Source organism: Anomaloglossus baeobatrachus, chromosome 3 (genome assembly GCF_048569485.1).
Source record: "Anomaloglossus baeobatrachus isolate aAnoBae1 chromosome 3, aAnoBae1.hap1, whole genome shotgun sequence".
NCBI lineage: Eukaryota > Metazoa > Chordata > Amphibia > Anura > Aromobatidae > Anomaloglossus > Anomaloglossus baeobatrachus.
Genome location: NC_134355.1, coordinates 633995606 through 634018354, shown reverse-complemented (window position 1 = coordinate 634018354; position 22749 = coordinate 633995606).

Sequence of the window (22749 nt, the reverse complement as noted above, 5' to 3'; positions counted from 1 at the left end):
ACTGCGGGGAGAGGGGCTGGTATGCCCTCGATGTGAAGGTGAGGGAAGACCGCAGTTTTCAGGCGCAGTCCCAGTCCCCTCCCCCACCTTGCAGCCAGGATGTCGAGGTGGAGAAGGTCTATGAGGGGGTCGACCTAAAGTGAAGGCAGCAGTCCACCGTTGCACCCTGTTGTCCCCCGTTGGGACCCTCAACACAACTAATCAATCCGAAAAATCACGAGAAGAGAACCGTCCCCATTTGGACTGGAGTTGCCCTGTTGTTAAGTTCATTCCCATACCCACATGAGAAACTGCTCATGGACATGGCCGAGAACTAGCAGGCCACCCACGAACTTGTGGGTCTGTAAATAATGTTGTGGGATGGATACCGTGTCCGCCTCTGGAGAGGCAGATTGGAGGAAGGGCCCGCAGCAGAGCAGGCTGGGGCCCGGCCACCACCAGGACCGGTGGCCATCCTCCGGGGGTCAGGGGTCACCCTTGGATGTGGGGTCCCCTGAAGTGACAGTCGGGTAAGAGTCACCGTACCCATTCCCGCTCGGGCAGCCTGAACCTGGACTGGGGTAAAGGGGTGCTGTCCACTGCTTAGGGACAGCATCAGGGCTAGGTTGCTTGGGTGGGAGAGCGGAAGACATCCGTCCATTCGTTATTAAAAATGTCTATATGTGTTGTAACGTTTAAGAAGACCTAAAGTATGCTTATGTTTTACCGTTTACCATGTTATGTATATTTTTACAGTTTGAAAAATAAAACCGGTGATGGACGGGCAGCCCGCGGACGGTCTGCATTTTATCAAGGGGGAATGTGGCGCCCTGGACTAGCCAGGTAGCCACAGACAGAACACACACACACACCCCACCCCCGGACAGTTACATTAGTCAGACACAAAACCCTTGTTGCCTCCCTCCAGAGTCTGATGTCCACACCAGGTGGGGCGAAGCAAGGCAGTTGGCCCCACCCACCGAGGAGTTCACAGGCCTGGAGGCGGGAAAAGCAGTAGATCAGTTCAGGAGGTGAAAGTGAGAGGTCACAAAACTGCGAGTGTCTGGGTTGTAGCCCAGGCACTGAGAGCAAGGTTGGCAGACGGTGGTGGCCGTCTGCAGGAGTTGGTGGAACTCCGCAGAGCCGTAAGGACCGGGGCTGGGTGGTGGCCCACCGGTACCGGACCGGGGAACGGAGTGAAGCTAAGCACACAGGCAGGGCCATCGGACCCCGACCAGGCTTGGAGCCGCCATCAATAGTCAAATCCGAATGTGACAGGAACCCCCAGGGTTCCCTAACAACCAAGTCCCGATTGAAGGCAACCGCTCACACCATGAGGATATACAGCCACTGTCACCGGCTAGAAATCCAAGGGCCAGCGCCTACGGGCAAAACGGGCTCCTCCGGTATCTATACACCGGGGAGCGGACTACCGTTGGGAAGCCATTGGAGTCATCACAGTACACAAAGGTACACTGGCAGATACTTCTGGCGGATAATGATCTGGCCAGGCATTTGACACTGCATCCGTCAATGACCTGGCGCAGATCAAAAAATCTAAAAGACATATTGACCCGCAGTCACTATGTCCCTTCAATTAGCAACCCATTTAGCCAAAAGGGACCTAAGTGGGGATGTTTTAAATGTGGGAATTGCTCGGCATGCAGATATGTGCAAAGATGTACCACCTTTGAGAATACGGGAAATACAAAAAGCTATTCTATCACATTTAATATAACCTGTAAAACCGAAATGGTGATTTACCATGCAAGTTGCTCATGCAATATGATATATATTGGCATGACTACGAGACAGCTGAAGGTACGTACTCTGGAGCACATCCGAGACATTATTAATGCCAAAGGATGCAAAGATATAAAAGAACTAAAAACTATACCAAGGCACTTTTTTACCCACCATAAATGCAACCCCACTAGCTTTAAAGTAAAAGGTATCGACCATGTGTGTTTGGGAGCCAGGGGTGGAAACTACAAAAATGAACTTTTGAAAAAAGAAACTAAATGGATAGTGGTGCTTGACACTATGACCCCAAAGGGGTTGAACGAATCCTTGAGCTATAAGCCCTTCTTGCCTGTATAGCGCGAATTTTAGTAATATACACTTATTTCATTATACAGAATTTTAATTTTCCCTGTTCTTTTCCCTCCTTGTTTTGTTTGTGTTCCAGTTCATAGCACCATAATGACAATGGACATTGACAATGAATAATTAATATTCGGAATATATGGACTCATCATATATGAAATATGAACAATAGTACAAAAATACAAGCCTACATGAATGAAGAAAGTTATGAAACAGTAATATCTGAGATAAATGTACTTATTACTTCATGAATGTCTATCAGAATATGAGAACTTATATCTGTATGTATATATATATGATGCATACGAGGAGGGTTTATGTTATTATAAGTAAATCATGTTCTGATATGAATAATGTCATTGTTTATATGAAAATATATGTAGATGATCCTTGCACAGAGTGTGTATTTGTATGCAAAGATTTCTAAGCAAATGTTTAATGCTACTATTCAATGTCCATTACTATAACATATGATTTATTATACATGATCCGATCCAGATATTAACCGTTCCGGGGGGACGCAATGGCTGGGTGCGCTGTGCAAATCCTGGGCGTGACTCGCTGACAAAGAGAGTTGACATGGAGACCGGATGATACATCCGGTCTTCTATGCCGGCTCCGTGTTATGCGTTCGCTGACCGCATGACCGCGGTCATGTGACGGATGACACGCTCGACTAGCGACTCGCGCACAGGATGCACATCACGCAGTCACGTGCGCCCAGATACCGGATGGGGAATGTGCACTCGGATAACTCATCCGGTTCTCCATATGGACTTTGTGTTACGCTGCATAACTCGCGGTCATGTGACGCATGACGCGCTTGAGGTGCGGCTTGCGCACAGGATGCGCGTCACCTAATTACATGTGTTGAAATACCGGATGAGCTAAATCCGCACCTGGATCGAATCATGGGTGCTATATAAAGCAACTACAGCAAGTTTGGCACATACCTCCTGATGAAACCGGCAGTGCGGTGAAACGCGCGTCGAGGTTGGGGCAAGTGCTATCGGTGTTACTATACAGGACCCTTACTGCTCAATATGACTACAGGTAAATAGATTTATCTATGGGGGATAAACAGTAGATGGAGGCTATTGATGTGGGTAACTATGTCCATACATATTACATGATTAACTATATGTGGTATGGACTGACTTTGATCATTGTGGCTACGAGGGGTATTTCCACTTGATGCAATAGATTTTATGGTAACCTATTCAATGGCAGCCATCAGAAAAATCTTTATATATACCCTAAGCCCCAGGTATTGAAATTTCTATGTCGTCAGAAATGCCTATTTATATATGTCCATTTATATATAGGACATTATTGTAGGCTAACTGGTCCAGAAAGTATAGCTATCACCGGATTTGCACTATCCCCTTTAGTGCGGTTATACATCCCTCCCAATACTCCAAATGTCATCCTAAAGTATAATGAATTTTATGTAATTTGCACGAGCACTTTTTTGTAATAATAAATTTCTACTTGTTTGAATATCAATATTTAGATTCCAGAGTCTTTTTATAGGTTGTGATTGAATTATATCAGGAATCTGTTGTAGAAAATCAGAGGCCATGTATAGGTAATATGATATTGTTATAATTCTGTATTTTCAGATGCCTCAGTCACTAATTCCATGGATTATAGAAAACGTGATAAAACGTGGATTAGTCAGATAGGATCATTATTTGGTGAGGGAGGCACCGTAGAACAGGATACATGCAATGTGAGGGATTTAAAGCTTAAGGTTAAAGATTCACTCAAAAAACGCACTCGTTTATGGTGGAACAAAGCATCACTTGAAAATTATCTTCAAAAAAACATCATTCCACGTGGCCTGAGAATACAGGTGTTCCCTACCACAGAAATTTCAGACCAACTGTTTATAGACAGGTGGGAGGAAGCATTAAACAAATGTTCCCGTACGCTTATTGAGTTGCTGATAGGGCTTGATAAAAAAAACATAGAAGTAGTAGAAAAAGAGATTGATAATTATAAAATCCAAGTTCAGGAAAATCTTACCACAGAGGAACACTCCAAGTTTGATAAAGAAGTAGATCTTGAGATCAACAAGTGTGAGAAGGAGGTTCAGGAGAGGAAAATTAAAAAATACCAGCGAGACCAATTGGACTATCGTAACAAAAGAGTCTATAGATGGTATAATAACAATCAAAAAAACAAGAACAAAAGGGGAAGAAATTCACGTTCATCATCTATTACATCCAGCGTATCTGAAGAAATATGTGGCGATCATTTTTTAGCCAGGCGGCAAGGGAAGGGAGATGGCTTGGAACACGGCCCCCAACCCGATGCCACAACTTCAGCAAGTTCCGGAAAAACATTGAGGAACCAGAAAAAGTGGGGATATATGCCCAAGACAAATTAAAGGTAATTAATTTATCTGATATAACTCTTACAACACACCAGATAAATGTCTTGGAAAAAGGATTAACATTTGCTCCTACAGCTAAAATTGACCACTTTACACTGGTCAAAGATTTAGAACTATTTGCCAGAAAACTCAGATTTAAAAAATTCTTTTCATGTAATGATGATAAACACTTCTCCACTTTTAGGGAACAACAAGCACTGTCAGACCTTGAAACTCTGTTGGATGAACAGCAAGAACCGGATGATAGTATTGGAGCACGCTTTCCTACACACCTGCATGGCCGATCACAAGTGTTTCCCCCTCATGGCTTGAGTCCAAATGTGGACATTTTTGTCGAATTGGTAAGAAAAGATTTATGTTTGATTCCAGAAAAAGTAATAAATCACAATTTGACATACAAGGAAAGAGAAGCAATCAAGGAACTAAAAAATATGAAAAATATAGTGATAAAACCAGCCGACAAAGGGGGAAACCTTGTGATTTGGCCTGTAGACATGTATGAGGGTGAGGCCATGCGGCAATTAAAGTCATCAGTTTGCTATAAAAAATTAGACAGTAACCCCACTGTACAATACAAAAAGATATTGGACGATATTATTGAAAGAGGCTTTAGGAATGGGACTATTTCAGCCAAGATGAGGGATGGGCTCATGACAGAATCTCCGAGAATACCAACCTTTTACATTACCCCAAAAGTCCATAAAAATAGAGACAACCCCCCGGGACGCCCTATAATATCTGGGATTGGGGGGTTAAACGAAAAAATATGCAGATTTATAGACTTTTATCTCCAGGGATGCGTCGGGACCCTGCCTTCACATATCAGAGACACCACAGATATACTCAAGCGCCTCGACAGCATTCAATTAGATCCAGACATGATATTGGTTACATGTGATGTCGAGGCGCTATATACATCTATTGCCCTCAACCATGGAACCACTGCATGTAAAACCTTTCTACGGATGACAAATATGGATAATGAACTTATAGAATTTGTTATGGAACTGTTAAATTTTGTTTTGACCCATAACTATTTTATTTTTAAAGATCGGTACTACCTACAGCTCCGGGGAGTGGCAATGGGGGCGACTTGTGCGCCCTCATATGCCAATCTTTTCCTGGGGCTGTGGGAGCGTGATGTGGTTCAGTCCGTAGAGGGGTTTGATGCAGTGGTTTCATGGTATAGATATATAGATGATGTCCTGTTTGTATGGCAGGGCTCTGAGGCATCCCTGGAGATTTTTCTGCAAAATTTGAACAGGAATGATTTAAATATCAAATTAACATCGAAATATGATTATTGGAAGGTGGAATTCCTGGATGTTCAAATCATGAGAAATGAGGAGGGACATATTATTACGGATGTATTTAGAAAGATGACGGCTACAAACACACTGCTGCATGCATCCTCTTCCCATCACCCTCAGACTATAAAAGCAGTACCCACAGGGCAATTTCTGCGGATGCGGAGAATATGCTCCAGAACAGGAGACTTTGAAAATCAAGCCTCACTTTTGAGTAGAAACTTGGCTGAAAGAGGATATAAACCCAAAAACATCAGATTGGAGCAGCAAAAAGTAATCGTGAAGCCCTCTTGACAACTCGAAACAAAAATAGGGAGTTGCAACCTGTGAGATTTATCACAGAATTTAATAGCCGATGGCATGATATTAAAACAATTTTTCAAAAACACTGGCAGATACTTCTGGCGGATAATGATCTGGCCAGGCATTTGACACTGCATCCGTCAATGACCTGGCGCAGATCAAAAAATCTAAAAGACATATTGACCCGCAGTCACTATGTCCCTTCAATTAGCAACCCATTTAGCCAAAAGGGACCTAAGTGGGGATGTTTTAAATGTGGGAATTGCTCGGCATGCAGATATGTGCAAAGATGTACCACCTTTGAGAATACGGGAAATACAAAAAGCTATTCTATCACATTTAATATAACCTGTAAAACCGAAATGGTGATTTACCATGCAAGTTGCTCATGCAATATGATATATATTGGCATGACTACGAGACAGCTGAAGGTACGTACTCTGGAGCACATCCGAGACATTATTAATGCCAAAGGATGCAAAGATATAAAAGAACTAAAAACTATACCAAGGCACTTTTTTACCCACCATAAATGCAACCCCACTAGCCTTAAAGTAAAAGGTATCGACCATGTGAGTTTGGGAGCCAGGGGTGGAAACTATAAAAATGAACTTTTGAAAAAAGAAACTAAATGGATAGTGGTGCTTGACACTATGACCCCAAAGGGGTTGAACGAATCCTTGAGCTATAAGCCCTTCTTGCCTGTATAGCGCGAATTTTAGTAATATACACTTATTTCATTATACAGAATTTTAATTTTCCCTGTTCTTTTCCCTCCTTGTTTTGTTTGTGTTCCAGTTCATAGCACCATAATGACAATGGACATTGACAATGAATAATTAATATTCGGAATATATGGACTCATCATATATGAAATATGAACAATAGTACAAAAATACAAGCCTACATGAATGAAGAAAGTTATGAAACAGTAATATCTGAGATAAATGTACTTATTACTTCATGAATGTCTATCAGAATATGAGAACTTATATCTGTATGTATATATATATGATGCATACGAGGAGGGTTTATGTTATTATAAGTAAATCATGTTCTGATATGAATAATGTTATTGTTTATATGAAAATATATGTAGATGATCCTTGCACAGAGTGTGTATTTGTATGCAAAGATTTCTAAGCAAATGTTTAATGCTACTATTCAATGTCCATTACTATAACATATGATTTATTATACATGATCCGATCCAGATATTAACCGTTCCAGGGGGACGCAATGGCTGGGTGCGCTGTGCAAATCCTGAGCGTGACTCGCTGACAGAGAGAGTTGACATGGAGGCCGGATGATACATCCGGTCTTCTATGCCGGCTCCGTGTTATGCGTTCGCTGACCGCATGACCGCGGTCATGTGACGGATGACACGCTCGACTAGCGACTCGCGCACAGGATGCACATCACGCAGTCACGTGCGCCCAGATACCGGATGGGGAATGTGCACTCGGATAACTCATCCGGTTCTCCATATGGACTTTGTGTTACGCTGCATAACTCGCGGTCATGTGACGCATGACGCGCTTGAGGTGCGGCTTGCGCACAGGATGCGCGTCACCTAATTACATGTGTTGAAATACCGGATGAGCTAAATCCGCACCTGGATCGAATCATGGGTGCTATATAAAGCAACTACAGCAAGTTTGGCACATACCTCCTGATGAAACTGGCAGTGCGGTGAAACGCGCGTCGAGGTTGGGGCAAGTGCTATCGGTGTTACTATACAGGACCCTTACTGCTCAATATGACTACAGGTAAATAGATTTATCTATGGGGGATAAACAGTAGATGGAGGCTATTGATGTGGGTAACTATGTCCATACATATTACATGATTAACTATATGTGGTATGGACTGACTTTGATCATTGTGGCTACGAGGGGTATTTCCACTTGCTGCAATAGATTTTATGGTAACCTATTCAATGGCAGCCATCAGAAAAATCTTTATATATACCCTAAGCCCCAGGTATTGAAATTTCTATGTCGTCAGAAATGCCTATTTATATATGTCCATTTATATATAGGACATTATTGTAGGCTAACTGGTCCAGAAAGTATAGCTATCACCGGATTTGCACTATCCCCTTTAGTGCGGTTATACATCCCTCCCAATACTCCAAATGTCATCCTAAAGTATAATGAATTTTATGTAATTTGCACGAGCACTTTTTTGTAATAATAAATTTCTACTTGTTTGAATATCAATATTTAGATTCCAGAGTCTTTTTATAGGTTGTGACAGTACACAAAGGTGCAGGGAGAGACAGCCACCATCACCTGTCCGGGGAGAGACACTGCAGCCGGCTGCGGGATCCATCCATCCAGCCGTTTGGTTTACCGGAGACTTTGTACATCTATTGCTGAGTGAGTACACCTGTTTCATCCGGCACCGCGCCGCGCTGTCCCTGCAATCCTGCACCTCACCGACCCTGCCTCCCTGTCACACCACCGGGCCCCGGGACCACCAACCCCTACCCACGGAGGGGGAAAACAACATCCCAGCTGCTCCTTACCATCGCTCCCGGGATCCCCGTCATCAGCAGCGGTGGTGCCCATCTTCACCACAACCCGTGGGTGGCCTCACGGACTAAATCCCCAAACAAACCACCCCCTTTTCACTCACGGGCGAGGAGCGCCGCTCGAGTCCCCGGATCCGGCCCACCGCTCGAGCCACCGAGCAGCAGCAGCAGCGCCGGAGCCGAGCGTTAGCGAGCGCAGCGCCCCGCCGCCCGCGACAAATACTGACATGAAAAATCCAATAGCTATATGTAAGAATGAAGGTATGAAAAATGGAATCTGCATTACTGCCATGAACATATGAATAAAGAGAAATTTAGCTATTGAATTGCTCAAAGCAACAGAGCCCCAACACTACGCCAAAGTATTTCTCTACGTTGGGGTCCCTAGCTAATGTGTGTCCTCGCATCCAGTTAAAAAACTTACCGTGTATGGGAAGCTGAGACCCAGGCTATATATGCGTGTAATGTGGACTTGCTTGGGTGGGGCCGGGTTCACAAACAAAAGATTACAAATTAATCAAAAATAACGTCTGGATTCTGGAACACCATACTGAGTCTGAACTGGGTGCAAAAAACCTAAAAAATCTACACTATATGGAAAGAAGGTATGCACACCAGTGACTATGTAAGGGGGATATATGAAAAGCAGAAACTGCTGTGTGAATACTGACATGAAAAATCCAATAGCTATATGTAAGAATGAAGGAAAGAAAGCCATGGAACCCATAGGGTGTAGGGGCGACATTACAGCCCGGAGGGTAGGGAGTTGATGGGGTTAAACAGTGTTGGTTCGTTTAGGAATGAGGAAAAGAAGGTGATTGGTTAGGGGGTGGAGTGTGGTGGTAGGAAAGGAGGGAGCTTCATGGTGAATATAATAGGAGGTGGGAGTCAATTACCTCCTCTTGCACTTCCTGGATGACAGCTTGGACGGGCTGGGGAACCTCCATCATGATGTCCTGAGGAATCCTCGGATCTGGTCAGCATGGCGGTGCAGGGCGCCCAGGCAGTGCAGTCCCACACCCAGGCTGCCTGGGTGTCTCCTCGGCACCTTCCCATCCCCCCACCCCCCTCTTTGCTGTAGTGCTGGCAGTTTCAGGACTCGCCAGGGTCTTTTGGGGAAGGTGGGGGTGAGGAGAACAACGTGAGAGCCCCCACTCCTGTGGGGACCCTCCGCAGCTGGGCGGGCGGCGGTAGCTTTCTGCGCCCGCTCTGGCTGTCGGGAGGAATCTCCTGCAGGGCCGCGACGGCCGAAAAGGGGGCGTGTCCAGCCCGGGGGCCTACTTCCGGTGTGAGGCCTCGGGCTGGATTTTGGAGCGATGCGGCCGCTCCCGGCCGGGAGCGCGCCCAGCGGCGGTGGATGGACAACACCCCCCCTCCCTCCGCGGGGGGGCCGGAGGACGGCTGCCTGCAGGGTCACCTCACCTGTGTGGCTGGATTATCGGGACCGGAGGACTGGGCGCAGCAGGCGGCGGCGAGGAGGAGACCGGAGGCGCCTGCAGGGTCACCTCACCTGTGTGGCTGGATTATCGGGACCGGAGGACTGGGCGCAGTAGGCGTCGGCGAGGAGGAGACAGGAGGCGCCTGCAGGGTCACCTCACCTGTGTGGCTGGATCATCGGGACCGGAGGACTGGGAGCAGCAGGTGGCGACGAGGAGGAGACATGAGGCCTGCTGTCTATCCTGGAGCAGGCATTGGGACAAGGGTGCAGCTCTCATCAGTAGCAGCTTCCCCCAGGAGGGGAGTGCCCAGCATTGTGGAGGTGACAATCGGCCCAAACAGGGCATGGGGACACGGTGCTCCTGGCGTCAGGGGGAGAACCCGGCGGGCATTCGGTGGCTGCAGCTTGAGGGACAGACCCGGGATCAGCGACGGACGACTGGCGAAAAGGACGGTGACGGCTGATCTGAGAGCGTCCTCTGGAGGCAGCCTGGCGCGGTAATCAATTTAAGTTTCAGCCTTTTTGTAGTGGTGGGGGACAGTCGCTATAGTGGAGTAGTGTCTGGAGATATGGGTAGCAGCTGGGGGGGTTTGGAGCATGTGGTTAGTTCATAGGTCGGTTGGTGCCCTGGTCCCTGGGGGGTGTGGGTTCATATTATGGAGGCCAGGGGCAGAGTTACGGACGGGGTGGTCTCATGGCAGTGGGGCCGTGAGGGTGCAGGTGGCGTCAGGTCCGGTGGTTACAGTTTCAGGTTGGGGATGGCGAGGTTTGGCGTTTGCCGCAGTTTAGGTCTTGTGAGACTTGGTTAAGGGTGCTGATGATTGCGGCACATGTGAGCGGGTGAGACGGCGCAGTTATTGAAGGTTTGCTGGGGTGTTTCATTATTAATCTTCTGATGCATAGTGGTTCTTATTGGATGAATTATGGTGGGTAAGGTAAAGGGGCGAGGGGTCCCGCGGTACGGTGTGTGCGGGGAGTTTTCAGGTGTTTTTTTTGTGAGTGATGTGTAGGTGCGGGGCCCTGGTATAGCGCGAGGGTTGCTGTGGATAAGGAAATAAAGGAGAGCGGAAATGTAGGAGAAGGTGAGGTGTTGGTTGCTGTAATGGGTTTGTAGGTTTGCAACCGCATCAATGGTAACATGGGGTTAATTTGTGGCTAGTCAGCATGTTATCCCATTGTGGAAGTTGGTGCTGGGAGGAATGTTGAGTCCAGTGTGGCGCCCCTGAGGCTTCCGTCGCCACAGGTCATTGCACCCCATCCAGCGGTGTGATGCCCATTCTGGGTGAGGAAGGGAGTGAACACCGGTCCCCTGGTAAATCTACACTACACCCATTGCTAGGAACACACTGGGACCAGGGATAGTGGCAGAAACCCTCCCATGCTGCATGCTAGAAACCCTCCCATGCTGCATGCTGGGAGGGGCCGTAAGACCCATCCCTGCTCCTATAGGGTAGATCAGAGCAACTGGGGAGGTGGGAGGAGCCACATGAGGGTAGACACAGAAAGGAAAGTCTAGTGTGAGCAGATAGAGAGTGTGGGGAAGGAGGAGGTCTGCAGGAAGCAGGCAAGGAGGAGAAGTGAAAGGAAAGAGAGCTCCAAGTCAATCAGGAGCTGAAACGAAGAAAGAGACGCTCCCTGGTGAAGATTCTGGGACTCAGACGGTCCAGGTGACACCAAGCAGAGAACAGAAGGGGTCCCAGGGCCACGGGTAGCTGTAGAGCTGCGGTGGCCTGTTCCACAGGAACATCGGTGGAGGGATCAAGCTGCAACAGGGGACGGTCCCTAGAAACCGGAGGAGCGCAAAATCATCTCCAAACAGTAAAAACCGAGGCCGAGGGAATGTTGTAAGCTCCCCGGGCCACAGCCCATAGTAGAACTTCTAGAAAAGGGGTAATCAGCCGACAGGTGACCCCCCAGCCTGGAGGCTGTTGTGGAGGCCAAGCCAGGTTTATCCTACAAAAGGGCAAGGCTTAGGAAGGCAGCTGAAGACAGAGACACTTAAGAGAAGGTTACCGGGTTTCGCTCCAAGAATCACCCAGAAACGGCGGAGGTCCCTGACAGTGGTCCCAGCAGTCCAAGGGTTCCTGCCGGCCTTGACAAGAATTGTGAGTAAAGAACTTGAAACTGCACCCTTGGTGTTGCCTCTGTTATTTCATCTGAATAGACTCTCACGAGCACCAACAGTGTGCCCCGGGGCATTGCTCCACCTGTGGGGAGTGGTACCATCATTGCTTCCATATCATCACCCCGGAGGCCTTACACAGCAGCGGCGGCTTAATAGCCGCATACCACAGGTGGCATCACGAACACAAACTTTAATTCATCAGCCATATTAAACTGACACCCACCAGGGCCACGGAGTCGGGCCCCGCCACCACTGACTACCTCTGGACTAGTCCGGCCCGGCACCGGGTGTCCCATAGCCCTGGGGTGGGCGAGTCAACTTTTGGCGTCATGAACAGGATTTCGTGCCCGGTCCCACCGGGTACTGTGCGCCTGAAGAACCGTGTGACAAAACTGTGTGTTTTACTGTGAAAACCGCCGCCATTAGCGCTGCTGAGAGCGGGAAGAAGGGGGGCGTGCCAGAGGAAAGGGCGCAAAGAGAAGCCCCGCCCCCTTGGTCTTGCCCAGAAAGAGCGCAAAGAAGTGCCCGCGATGGAGGGCGGAAGAAGAAGATATGGCGACTAGAAAAGCTGGCCGGCTGGCAGCAAGAATCTAGATGCCAGATTAGACAAGAGCCAAAATGTACCTCATTGCAAGCGGAGCAGTGCCGGCCGTGATGGGCTGGGCGCCAGTCTGGCGCCAGATGCTAGTGCAGCCTCCGGCCCCGCCTCCGGGAAGGGAAAGGGTGCAGCCGAGTGGCGTGATCGAGCACCCGAGCAGTGTTCCAGCAAGCGTACCCCAGGTTGGCAGCATGGCAGAGAGGCTGCAGAAGTGCGCACCAGGGACCGGGAAGATGGATCCTGAGCTGGACCTGCTCTGGGAGGAGATGAAAATCCTGGCCCGGAGGCTGAACAGCATGCAAACGGAGGTGGACCGGCGGAGAGGAAACCCGATGGTGCCGGAGAGCGTGGGCCACAGGATGGAGGCCGCCGAGCAGCGACCGGGTGAGCTATTTGAAACCCTGACCCGTCCGGACCCACTGCCCTACCAAGCGCCACCGCCCAGTCCCTCCACCGTCCCGCTAGCTTTCCCCGCTGATGCCCGGTGGGGCACCGGAGGCCTGCCGGAAACCCCCGAAGACGGCGCCTGGGGAGGGGTGGACCCCGAACAGTTAGTGGGCCCCCTACCAAGTCCCCCTATGAGCCTCCTGGGAGCAACATCCCCGGGAGTGAACTGGGACGCAGCGCCCATTGAGAGTGGGAGACTGCAGCAGCCACTGCGCCCCAAAGAGACTCCCCTAGCCAATGCCTTAGCCTGCCAGAAAATGGTGGTAGAGTTCCAGAGAGAGCGGGAGACTCGGGAGGAGAAGAGGAGGGCCGAGGAGGCGTCCAACCTGGCCTCCAAGGAGCAGATTAGAAAAGCCCTCAAGGGGTCCCAGGGACCGGTGAGAAGGGGCCGAGTGATCGACTTCAGACAACAAGGTGGCTGGGGCTTCATCAGAGAGCCCGGACTGGGCAAAGATGTTTTTGTTCCCCTCCGGGATATCGAGGAGCACTTGCCCAAAGGCCACCCAGAGCGGGATGCTAAGCCGGGTGACACCGTGGAGTACACCCGGCTGATGGGGAGCCGTGGCTGGTACGCTCTGAATGTCCACATCCTGCGGGAAGAGGCAGCCCCAGACGAGCCGGAGTGGCGCCACACTATGCCAGCATGCAGCATCTCCCCTGCCAGCAGCAGCCACAGCACTACCTCAAATCAGGCACAGGCCGCAGAACCATGCAGCAGCCCTGCTAAAGCCACGCAGGAGACGCAGACCAAAATCTCCATGGCTTACATGCTGCCCAGGGCCCTGCCAAAGCACGACCCCGAAGATCACAGCAGTCCCATGCAAGCCAGCAGCCCTCTGCAAACAAGCAGACCCCTGCAGAAACGCCGTGCTGTGCCTGCAAGCAGCCCCACTCCTACCCAGGCTGCAGCGCCCCGCAGTAGGTCAGTGACCAGCACCAGGGAGACCCAGACTATGATTTCCTCGGCATACCTGTTGCCTGGAGCAATGCCAGAGTGGGATCCTAGGATCTACCCTCGTGAATGAAGAATGAAGAAATGATGCTGAACTGTAAATAGCCCGTCTGCCCCTCATTCTTTGTGAAGACGTCCCTTTTGTGCTTCCCTAATGTGCTTTTTGAAGATGACACCTTTCCTGCCTTACTGCCCCTTGTGCTTTTCGAAGATGACACCCCCCCTTGATTATGTGTACTGGGCCACGGAACTGGAATGTGGTCCCTGGTGAATGTGAATGTGTAATGTGTCCTGTGTAACCAGGCCACTGGACTTAGTGGCTGGGTTTGTTTTTTCCGTTGTAGCTTGAGAAAGCTGAACGAACTGCCAGGCTACTGGACTTGTTGTAGCCAACCATGTATATAGTTGCACCAGTTGTGCCCCCTACCAGAATTATGGGGGAAGTGCCCAAACTGTGCAATAGACTGAAAGTGCACACTTAGATGTTTCTTTATAAGAAGTTTGCAACGTTCAAATACTTGTGCCTCCCATAAAGGGAAGAAATGTTTAATTGTTTTATTGTTATGCATAACAAAAATGTTTTTGCAGTTTTTCCACATGTTTTGTTGTCTTTTCAGCCCGAGGACGTGCTGGGATTCGCTGTGGGGGAGTGTGGCGCCCCTGAGGCTTCCGTCGCCACAGGTCATTGCACCCCATCCAGCGGTGTGATGCCCATTCTGGGTGAGGAAGGGAGTGAACACCGGTCCCCTGGTAAATCTACACTACACCCATTGCTAGGAACACACTGGGACCAGGGATAGTGGCAGAAACCCTCCCATGCTGCATGCTGGGAGGGGCCGTAAGACATATCCCTGCTCCTATAGGGTAGATCAGAGCAATTGGGGAGGTGGGAGGAGCCACATGAGGGTAGACACAGAAAGGAAAGTCTAGTGTGAGCAGATAGAGAGAGTGTGGGGAAGGAGGAGGTCTGCAGGAGGCAGGCAAGGAGGAGAAGTGAAAGGAAAGAGAGCTCCAAGTAAGTCAGGAGCTGAAACGAAGAAAGAGACGCTTCCTGGTGAAGATCCTGGGACTCAGAGGGTCCAGGTGACACCAAGCAGAGAACAGAAGGGGTCCCAGGGCCACGGGTAGCTGTAGAGCTGCGGTGGCCTGTTCCACAGGAACATCGGTGGAGGGATCAAGGTGCAACAGGGGACGGTCCCTAGAAACCGGAGGAGCGCAAAATCATCTCCAAACAGTAAAAACCAAGGCCCAGGGAATGTTGTAAGCTCCCCGGGCCACAGCCCATAGCAGAACTTCTAGAAAAGGGGTAATCAGCCGACAGGTGACCCCCCAGCCTGGAGGCTGTTGTGGAGGCCAAGCCAGGTTTATCCTACAAAATGGCAAGGCTTAGCAAGACAACTGAAGACAGAGACACTTAAGAGAAGGGTACCGGGTTTCGTTCCAAGAATCACCCAGAAACGGCGGAGGTCCCTGACAGTGGTCCCAGGAGTCCAAGGGTTCCTGCCGGCCTTGACAAGAATTGTGAGTAAAGAACTTGAAACTGCACCCTTGGTGTTGCCTCTGTTATTTCATCTGCATAGACTCTCACGAGCACCAACAGTGTGCCCCGGGGCATTGCTTCACCTGTGGGGAGCGGTGCCATCATTGCTGCCATATCATCACCCCGGAGGCCTTACACAGCAGCGGCGGCTTAATAGCCGCATGCCACAGGTGGCGTCACGAACACAAACTTTAATTCATCAGCCATATTAAACTGACACCCACCAGGGCCACGGAGTCGGGCCCCGCCACCACTGACTACCTCTGGACTAGTCCGGCCCAGCACCGGGTGTCCCATAGCCCTGGGGTGGGCGAGTCACCAGCGTGACTGAATTGGTGTCAATGTAGGTGTTGGGCAGCTTTGGGCTGCTGTGGGTGAACTCGGTTAATCAGCAATGGTGGGCTGCGGACGGAATAATGGAGTTCTTCGGACAACCGTGATTACGGGTGGGGACTATGCGAGGTTTGGTTTGGACTAGAGGATTGGGTACTTGTGGTGCATAGAGTGTAAGTCGGATAGCTTAGGGCCATCTGGTATTATTGGGTGTTTTGCATGGGTGGACTCCTGGCATCTGTGGGCTGGTGGAGTCTATTTTATATTCATATACAATTTAAAAAACAAAAAAAAAGGGAATGCTTGGCCCGGTGGTAGGTATGGGCATCTGGGTAAGGGTTTGCTTAGAGAGTCGTGGTGCTCCGATCTCACGGCACGAAGGTATTTGGTTTGAAGGTGCAGTTGTGCGTTACGGGAAAATAGTGGTACGCCCCTCAGTGGTCGGCTTTGAGCGGATACTATGGTGTGGCCAAGGTTTTAATTTATCTTGGGGTGTAATATGAGAGCTCAAAGGGGGTTGTGTGTCACAAGGTTTTTCCTTGAGATCGAAAGGCCCGGACATGGTGTTTGGTAAAGTTGTGTCTCCTGATGCCCATAGTTGCATATGGAGTCAATTTGGGCCAGTGGTGTGGCTGCAATTTTCCGGTGGGCATTGTAGTACAGGGAGCTTGTCGTGGTCCGGTTTGCGGAGGCAAGCGGACTGTGCATTATGGTTGGAGGTGTTGTTGGGGACCTTGGGATCGAAGGTAATGCTTCAATATCTTCGCCTCAGTAAGGGGTACAGGGCGATGGTTGCGGTTGTTTTGTTTTTTGAGGCCGTGTTAATTTTGGGGTGGGGCATGATTCCGTTAGGCCGTGTGGGCCTCGTGGAAATTAAGTGGGCCTGATTTCGGATGAAGAAGGTCCATTAGTGTGGTAGTTGAAAATGTGGGAAGATTTGGGGATTTTCTGGGGAAGACAGCTCGAGCCTCTGTTGTTGTCAGAGGGTGTGATGGCGGAATAAATCAGTCAGGGGAGACCGGTAGTGATATTTGGCTCTGGGGAAGCTGCAAGGTCAGCTGTAGGGGAAATTTCAAGGCTATGGATTGCAGTCGTTTTACAGCGGGGTTTCCCTTTAGCGGTTTCCTGGGAGAACTAGGTTTGGGGTGCGAAGTGACCCAGTAGCATAAGCAGTGTGAGTGTCATCCTGTTGTTGTATCTCAACCCCAGTGGTGGTTGAATTAAGCTGGAGACAGGAGGAGGAGCAGGGTGACTGTACAGTGATTCTTTGGTCGGTACTTGGGAGGACGATGGTACAGTCGGTACTGCATTTAATTTGTTATAATAAGGCCAGTGGGGCATGGTGTGGATTCCGGTATAATTTGGGAGCTTGTGGCATGGTGTGCCGGTGGGCCTGAGTGGCCGTCAGAGGGACCCGGTGGCTCCTGCCACCAAAGATCAGGGGAGTGCGGTGCAGTAAGGTGGACTGGGTACGCTGGCTGGTGCATATATTGGATGCTCAGAGTTTAAGTGATGGATGAAAAGGTTTTAATGGTTGGTTTGGCTTGCAAGTTGGGGGAGCAAGCGTTGGGTGTGTGGGGGTCCAGGCCACGCAAGGTGTCACGTGGCCTGTTCTGTGGCGGGGGTAGGTCTGGTCCAGAGGCGGTTTAACGGATAATGTTATTTGATTGGAGAGTCACTTGTAGGATATAGTGGCTCCGGTTACAAGGATCTTGCAGGCATGGGTCCTGCAAGGTGGGGGGTATTGATCCGTAGCTGATTCATACCTCATCTCCGGCCCGGTGTGTGTTGCGGCCAGGGATCATGTTATGGTGGTGGAAGGTGGTCTCTGGACCGGGCCTACCCAGGGTTACGTATTGTATTACGTACTGTATTATTATTATTATGGTATTACCTATTGTTAAATGTTGGGGACGCCCGTTGGACGGCGCCCCCTTGTGTTAGTGTGTAAACAATAGGCAATAAAGGGCTGCTGTGGCCATTTTTTACCAAGTCGCAAGCAGTGTCCGTGATATTATTGATACCGGGTAAGGGTAATTGGGAATAATATAGGAATCAACGACCGGAAAATCCCTCCTGGAAATGTCAAGAAAGCCATGGAACCCATAGGGTGTAGGGGCGACATGACAGCCCGGAGGGTAGGGAGTTGATGGGGTTAAACAGTGTTGGTTCGTTTAGGAATGAGGAAAAGAAGGTGATTGGTTAGGGGGTGGAGTGTGGTGGTAGGAAAGGAGGGAGCTTCATGGTGTATATAATAGGAGGTGGGAGTCAATTACCTTCTCTTGCACTTCCTGGATGACAGCTTGGACGGGCTGGGGAACCTCCATCATGATGTCCTGAGGAATCCTAGGATCTTCCCACCCACCCTCCCTTCTATTGTGTATTGTTATTATTGGTGTTTATATGGATGTATAATTATTCAATTTTAAGAGTCGTTACAAAAAAAAAAGAGAACAGAAAGGATTGGAGAAAGTGTCGTGTATAAAATAATAATAAAAAAAAAATATTTCTTTGTGGATTGTGATGTATATTGTCATTTGGGATTCTTGTAAGTGGGTGAATAAGATGGGGGTAATGTGGGAATATATGTATATGTATATGATGTGTATGATGTATATGTGTATGGTCAGCATAAGTAATGGGGATTATGTCCTTTCTCACAGCGGCGGGGGTAGGTCTGGTCCAGAGGAGCTCTAATTGTTACTGGTGTTTGGATGGAGAGCCACTGGGGAAGGTACAGTGTCTCCGGTTACTGGTGACTTGCAGGTACAAGGTTGTCTGCAGGGGAGGAGGTATTGCTCCGTTGGTGATCAATGCCTTATGTATGGGTCAGGGTCGTTGCCAAGGATTATATATTAAGGAGTTGATGGTTGCCAGGGAGTCACAGGTGGCTACTGTGCCCCAGGTGATAGGTAATTGAAAGTACGGGAGTTTTTGGTTTGGGTAAGGGTATTACTCCTTTGGTGACTTTTACCTCATTTAAATATGGGACCATTGTTATGGTCAGTGATCCATTTTGATGAAATGGTAATCACAGGAGGAGTCATTGGTTGGGGTCATGGTTCTGGATCCAAGTGCAGTGCAAGCACGTGGTTCTGCAAGGCATAGGGGTTTTGATCCATAGGTGATTAATACCTCTTATCTCTGGGCTGGTTGCAGCCGGGGATGTTGTTGGATTAAAGTCGATAACGGGCTTTAAGGTTTTTGAGGTCACAGTTACTGTTATGCACATGGGGGATTGATCCGTAGGTGATTGATGCCTCATATCTCTGGGCTGGAGGTTGCAGCCGGGGATAATATTAAGTTGGAGGTAAAGAGGAATGTAAGGTTTTGAGCCACGGTTGATACTTGATGCTTCTTGGGGGGGTTTAATCCGTAGGTGATTAATGCCCCCATCTCTGGGTCGGTGTGTTGCGGCCAGGGATCGTGTTTCTGACGGTTGTGTGATTGAAGGGTCACTTGTAGGATATAGTGGCTTTGGTTACAGGGATCTTGCAGGCATGGGGTCCTGCAAGGTTGGGGTATTGATCCGTAGGTGATTAATGCCTCGTATCTCTGGGTCAGTGTGTTACGGCCAGGGATCGTGTTTCTGAAGGTTTGTGTGATTGGAGGGTCACTTGCGGAATACTGTGGCTTTGGTTACAGGGATCTTGCAGGCATGGGGTCCTGTAAGGTTGGGGTATTGATCCGTAGGTGATTAATGCCTCGTATCTCTGGGTCAGTGTGTTGCGGCCAGGGATTGTGTTCTGGTGGTGGAGTATGGCTTCTGGACCGGACTTATGGTGGGGGTAGGTCTGGTCCAGAGGCGGTTTAACGGATAATGTTATTTGATTGGAGAGTCACTTGTAGGATATAGTGGCTCCGGTTACAAGGATCTTGCAGGCATGGGTCCTGCAAGGTGGGGGGTATTGATCCGTAGGTGATTCATACCTCATCTCCGGCCCGGTGTGTGTTGCGGCCAGGGATCATGTTTTGGTGGTGGAAGGTGGTTTCTGGACCGGGCCTACCCAGGGTTACATATTGTATTACGTACTGTATTATTATTATTATGATATTACCTATTGTTAAATGTTGGGGATGCCCGTTGGACAGCGCCCCCTTGTGTTAGTGTGTAAACAATAGGCAATAAAGGGCTGCTGTGGCCATTTTTTACCAAGTCGCAAGCAGTGTCCGTGATATTATTGATACCGGGTAAGGGTAATTGGGAATAATATAGGAATCAACGACCGGAAAATCCCTCCTGGAAATGTCATGAAAAATGGAATCTGCATTACTGCCATGAACATATGAATAAAGAGAAATTTAGCTACTGAATTGAACAATGCAATAGAGCCCCAACACTACGCCAAAGTATTTCTCTACGTTGGGGTCCCTAGCTTGTGTGTGTCCTCTCATGCAGTTAAAAAACTTACCGTGTATGGGAAGCTGAGACCCAGGCTATATATGCGTTTATGTGGACTGGCTTGGGTGGGGCCGGGTTCACAAACGAAAGACTACAAATTAATCAAAAATAACAGAAAAAACAAACCATGAATCCACAGATCCATCATGTATATTAACAGGTATACATATTAACCAGGATCCCTCAAATACAATATAGTCCTATAAATGACCACTAGTACTTATTAATGTAGTCTAATGAAGTCAATAGACAAAATCTATGCAAAAGCAGTATAAATTTATTGTTTATAAATAATTAAAGGCACACAGTGCATGAAGTGAATTTTAAAACCATGCATACATATGACAGGACAGTGCGTTAGATCTATTTTCGTAATGGCGCTGGTAAAAAAGTAATAGAGGCTGGTAATATATGTTAGTTGATCAAATATACAATCAATATAAATGATTGTTAATGCAGGACCAATACATCAGTATTAGATAGTTAATCGCCCGGGAGTATATCCCAATTAATCACAATATATAATACTGGCGTATAATGTGAAAAAAACGTCCTGAACAGCACAGTACACAGATCTTCAAATACATTTGAAAACTGAACATAGGGTATTTATTCCCAACACATAAATAAAATGCACATATGAAACATCTAGTCAAAAAGATTACATCACAAAAACCATCATTTTATAAACTCATATGGCACAGAAGACAATAATCTGTCCCAATAGATAGCGCATAAATCATCAACTTAATGAAATTTATAATTGTATTACCCAAAATCAGGGATAATATAGTTGTCATCTGGGGGTATACATCCCAGAATCCAAGATAGCCGCTAAAAAATGCTATATATGGTGCAGAATTATTCATCAGTTAATATTTAGTCATAGAGTATTTTCTCCACCATAATGTAGTATATGCATACAGGCCATAACTCATTGACTCATTAAGCTACCACACACAGGAGTATCATATATCTCAGTGTGAACAGCAATCATGCTCCAAACATCCTAGTGGTTAGCAATATTGGGAATAACCGATAAACATTATATGGAAGCCTCATAACCATAACATACCAGCTGTAGCCATTAGATACTGAACGCACTGCCCCGCACCTGACGCGTTTCGCAAGAGCTTCGTCTCACATTTTCACTTTACATATAGCTATTGGATTTTTCAAGTCAGTATTCACACAGCAGTTTCTGCTATTCCATGTATTCCCCTTACATAGTCACTGGTGTGCATACCTTATCTCCCCATAGTGATGTTTTTTTTAGGTTTTTGCACCCAGTTCAGACTTAGAATGGTGTTCCAAACGTTATTCCTTATTGTTAGTAGTTTTTCGTTTGTGAACCCTCCCCAACCACACCTATTGCCAATCCACATATGAATCAAGAGAAATTTAGCTACTGAATTGATCAACTGATATTTTTAGCTTGGGAGGACCCAATAACCATGGACCTCTTCAAACTGAGAATACCAGCCACCAGCTGTTGGCTTTATCATGGCTTGGTATCAAAATTGGGGGACAGCCCACTGTTTTTTAAAAATTATTTATTTAAATAATTAAAAAAAAGAGCAGCATAAAGTCCCTCTTATTTTGATACACAGCCAAGAAAAGCACACGGCTGGGGGCTGCAGCCTGTATTTGTATGCTTTATTTGCACTGGGTATCACAATATGGGGGGACGCTACTCCAATTTTTTAATTTTTATACAACTATAGCGATGCAGACAGCATGTGTGATTCCAACCAATCACAGAAGCTGTCACACAGGATGGGTGTGTGGTCTGACTAAAACCAATTACAGACAGTGGGCAAGTGAAGCAGCGCATATATATACAAGTTAACGAGCGGACCCAGAAGCAATGTGACAGCTTTGCGGGAGACCCGGTTGGCATCACTGTCCTGTTTTGAAGCCCCCCTTAGCCCTTTCTACCACCATTTTATAGCAACTGTTTGGGTCCTAGTAGACTTATATGTGGTTTGGCAGCCTGGCAGATGTTTGGGTTCAAGTCCGTTTCTAAACCAGTCTTTTTTTTTTAAGTTCGGTTGGACCCGCCAAACCCAAACATCTGTGGGTTCACCCATCTCTATTCATTATAGCAAATACAGAGGGTTCACGATAAGGTGAAAACTATTAGTCAGCCTTAAAAAATAGAAAGGCCAGATATTTTGCCAAAAACATCTAAAGATGCTGCCGAGCTCTGGAAAAGCAGCAGAGGACAGATAAAACTATAATCAACCGGTACCAGAATGATGGGAAGAAGAAAGTATGGAGAGGGC